The sequence below is a fragment of the Nanorana parkeri genome, unplaced genomic scaffold, assembly GCF_000935625.1.
Source record: "Nanorana parkeri isolate BGI_ZX_2015 unplaced genomic scaffold, ASM93562v1 scaffold1208, whole genome shotgun sequence".
Taxonomy (NCBI): Eukaryota; Metazoa; Chordata; class Amphibia; order Anura; family Dicroglossidae; genus Nanorana; species Nanorana parkeri.
This window is the reverse complement of record NW_017307476.1, coordinates 337807-342172: the sequence shown is the minus strand read 5'-3', so window position 1 is coordinate 342172 and position 4366 is coordinate 337807. Positions and strand designations below refer to the sequence as shown.

Below are 4366 nucleotides of genomic sequence, written 5' to 3'. Positions count from 1 at the left end.
TCCTCCTCTGCTGATTGACAGCAGGCAGTGGGTGGGTGCAATAGCCAGCCTGTTATTAGCTATTGCATTTGAAAATATCCAATAGCAGGCAGGGTATAGCTCCCAGCCTCTAGATGCAGCAGAGGCATGGGGATGGGGCAGAGGACGGGCGGGGCAGAAGAACGCACCAGGTGACCAAAGGGACGCGCCGAGCGCAGGAACGGGCCGGGTGAGCGGCAGAGTGGTCGGGGGAGCATAGGAATGGGCCGGCGCAGAAAAGGACATGTGTAGCAGCGGAATTACCAGGGGCAGCTGCAGAGGTACGTGGGGTAGCAGAGGGGAAGGCAGTCACAGCCGTCTCTCTTCCCCGCTGATGCCGGCTACAGTGAAATGTGTCCCTGCTGCCGATACAGGAGGGGAGAGCAGCAGGGATTAAAAGAGACACAGACCGCTGCAGCCAGCACCAGCGAGGAGGAGAGCAGCGTCAACTAATTAAATATCAACTAATCGATGATGAGAATTGTTCCCAACTTTTCTCATCAATTTATAATTGATTTAATCGATTAGTTGTAACAGCTCTAGTATGGATGTGATTGGTTCAGAAGTGGCGGTAAAGTAAACGTGTGGCCAAAATAAGCTATGTTTTTTTTCTTCTTAACAGCCCGTGTTGTTATTAGTGAAGGAGATGTTAATATTTCAGATTCAGAAGATGAGAATGAAGGTGAGTTTGATTTTGTGTACATTGGTCAATGAATACATAAAAAGAGCCACAAATAGGGTGCTATTCCTATACAGTTGTCAAGCATAACCGGCATTTGTGAGCACTTTGTATTTAATGAAGTACATACTGTAAATTAGTTATTCCTCATGTAACTGTTTTTTTTCTCTTATATAGATATTGTTGCGACATTTAACACCTGTCATAGGGCACTGCAGATCATTGCGCAGTATGTTCCATCGTAAGTACATCTTCTATTAAGCTTTTCTGTTTGTGTTGGATAGAGTGGGACAGGATTAAATTCCCCTGTCCCTTTTTTACTGCTATTTGGGGCTCTGTTAAATATATTTCTCAACTTTTTACCTTGATGACAATTATTTTATCAGACAGGAAGGGAGAGAAAATCTGCAACAGGAACACAGACAGCAATAAAACTGTAACAGCCTTCTAGTTAGCGACTGCACTCCTAAAGGTGTTTTTATTTCTCTGTATCACTGTTGAAAAGTTCCTCTTGAAGGTAGGAACTACTACCAGTACTTTATTTCCTGTACCCCAATGTATTGTCAGAATACTTTGTGTATTACCAGAGTAACAAGAGATGGATCTTGGGGGCGTGTCCTGCTCATGGCGGAGTAAGAAGCAAACGCATCGAGCTCCGTGGGTTTCATCCTTATATTCCACTTATACCGACTTATACCCTTCTAAGTTGGGTCACACAAGATGTCCAAACGCAGCAAAGAAGACAAACAAGCTTCACAGCGGGGAACCCCCTCAATGCAGGAATTTTTCACCTCGACACGCACCAGGCCCCGAGGCCAAGACCAATCCATCATGGCGTCCGAGCCCCGTCTCCTGCGCACACCTAGAGACGTTGCCCTGTCTCGCTCCCCCACACCGAGTGAACTCCGGTCCGGAACACACTCACCCCAGATATACGACTCCGACTCCACGGACGCGGACTCTTACACTTCTCGCAAGCAACCGTCTGACGTCCCGCAGGAGTTCCGGGCCTTGCTGAACTACCTACCCACCAAGGAAGATTTTGCGGCCCTGGTCACTAGACTGGAGGCGGCTCTTCAGCGAGACATGTCTAAGATGCGACAGGAGAGCCAGACGGTATCGACGGAAGTATCCGCGGTGACCACCACGTGTGCGGCCCTGGAAAACAGGGTTCTGGCCTTGGAGCACGCTCATCCGGAGACGTCACCGCACATTGCGGCCCTCCAACTGCGAATGGAGGACCTCGAGGACCGCAACCATCGGCAGAATGTGAGAATACGGGGCCTGCCGGAGGCTACAAACCCGGCAGACCTTCGTTCCACGGTGCAGGCCATATTTGGCTCACTACTCCCCGATACACCCCCGGAATCCATCTTACTGGACAGGGTACACTGCACCCTCGGCCCGCCATCTACGGAAGCGTCGCGCCCGAGAGACGTTGTCTACCGCATCCAACAATACCCCATGAAAGAGGACATTCTACGCCAGGCCTGGCTGAAAAAACCGGTGGAGTTTGACGGGTCGGCCCTGCAGGTGATGCCAGATCTCTCGTGCAATACCCTCCGGCGCCGGGCCCTGCTGCGGCCTCTCCTCTCTCTGATCCTCCAGGCAGGAGCCTCCTATAGATGGGGATATCCAATCCGCCTACATGTTCGCAAGGGAGGTGCCTCCTTCACGGTCCGCTCCCCGGAAGATGTTCCAGGCCTCTGCAAGCTACTCCAGATGTCCCCACCTCGACTACCGGACTGGCTTCCACACCTACCCGATGAATCCCCGTTGTCTCCAAAACCACGCCGGGCTAGACGTCCTGCTCGGTCATCTTCCGGCGCGCCTCCGGCCCAGAGACCGACAGACCGTCCCAACTCTGCGGAGCCCTGATTTTCCTGCATTGACCCCTTCTTCCCCCCCTGGGGGGACTACACACAAGGTTGCGGCATTCGCCGACGACTTACTATTTTTTTTAACGGCTCCGGACATTACCATACATAACTTACTGGCGGCGCTGCAAGACTATGGTGACGTATCTAACTACCACATTAACACTCAGAAGTCGGTAGCCCTGAATCTAACAATCCCACCCCCCATGCTGTCACGACTCTCGCAAAAGTTTCCATACCGGTGGTCTTCCACATCGCTTAAATACCCAGGGGTTCTTATACCGCGCAACTTGGCGGACGTATACAGCTTAAACTTCCCCCCGTTACTGCAAAAGATTAGGACGGATCTTCAAGGTTGGTCACGCTCCACATTCTCTTGGACAGGGCGATGCAACATAGTCAAGCAAAACATCCTTCCACGTCTCCTATACCCCTTCCAAGCCCTCCCGATACTGATTCCACGCACCTTCTTTCGCTCCCTGCAGACGATGGTGTCTCAATTTATATGGGCAGGCAGAGTTCCCTGACTACGGCTGCCGATCTTACGGCACCCAAAGGCAGCGGGAGGCTTAGCTCTACCCGACTTCCACCTTTATTACATAGCCGCTCACTTGTCCCGAGTGATAGACTGGTGCCGCCATGGAGATTCCAAGCCGTGGATCGCTCTAGAACAATCCGCGATTGAAATTCCTCTACCAGCCTTGCTGTGGTGCACCGGGCCTATCCCTAGATCCACCCGATCCCACCCGACGGTGGGATCCACATGGCAGGTGTCCAGTCGGGCATTCGATCGGGCGAAATTGTCCATTCAGCCTTCCCCCATGCAACCGATCATAGGAACCCCGGGTTCCCCCCAGGTCTAGAGGACGGACGTTTCCGTCGTCTTCTGGCCGGGGGCAAATTCAGAGTGATGCATTTTTTAAATGGTCCATCTTGGCAGGCCCTGGGTGCCCAATCTTCTGATCCCGACCTCATGAACCTGGGGACATGATGTCTACAACTCACACACTTCCTGTCATCCCTCCCGCACCCCCAAACCTACTCACGGAATCTCTCCACCTTTGAACAAACTTGTGCTGATACAGGACCGATAGCCAAAACACTCTCCCTTTGTTACCAGCTGGCCCTTAACACCGACCTAGAACTCCCACTGTACTTCATTGACCATTGGGAACGGGAATTGGGGTTTCAATTCCCACAGACCGATAGAGACAGACTACTCCGCTACTCCCTGAAGTCATCCATCTGCAACAAATATCAGGAGCTGGGATATAATTCACAATAGGGTAACAGGAGATAAAATAGCCAGTGTGTTTCAGGGGCTCAGGCACTACCCATGTATCAGAGCTTAACAGTTGTATAAACTGGGGCAGCTTAACTCATTGGAGTTTACAGATACAAAAAAATCTGAAAAACTTTTTTAATGCTGACATGCATCCAAGTAAATGGCTCAGTGGCTTATAGTACACATAATTATATCTTCTACTTCCTGACTTCCCATGCTGAGGCTCCCTGGTAAATGAGAGCAGATTAACCAGAGCCAGCGAGCTCCATCCAATGCATTTCAAGTTGACAGTATTAGACCTTAATAGCAACCGATCGGGGGCGTGGTTTGCATCGTGAGGCTGGTGGCTGCTTTCTAGATGAGCTTCTGCTAACCGAGACCCATACGGTGCTATACTTGTTCTTCCCACCGCTACCATGGGGAAGATTGGCAAACCGTAGCTGCCGACGAAGTCGGCTGCTGCTTCTGGTACACAGCTGAACGAGCAGTTACCCGAACTTTTCCGGA

At 51.2% G+C, this 4366-nt stretch overlaps 1 long non-coding RNA gene across 1 annotated transcript in view; it reads left to right on the top strand.

Annotated features, from left to right (window-relative positions):
- LOC108796997 overlaps nt 1–949 on the top strand; it is a 1867-nt gene extending 918 nt beyond the window's left edge. Inside the window, exons 2-3 of the long non-coding RNA XR_001941843.1 lie at nt 641–700; nt 875–949. This is a non-coding gene — a long non-coding RNA (uncharacterized LOC108796997). The remainder of the gene's footprint in view (nt 1–640; nt 701–874) is intronic.
- The last annotated feature ends 3417 nt before the right edge of the window (nt 950–4366 follow it).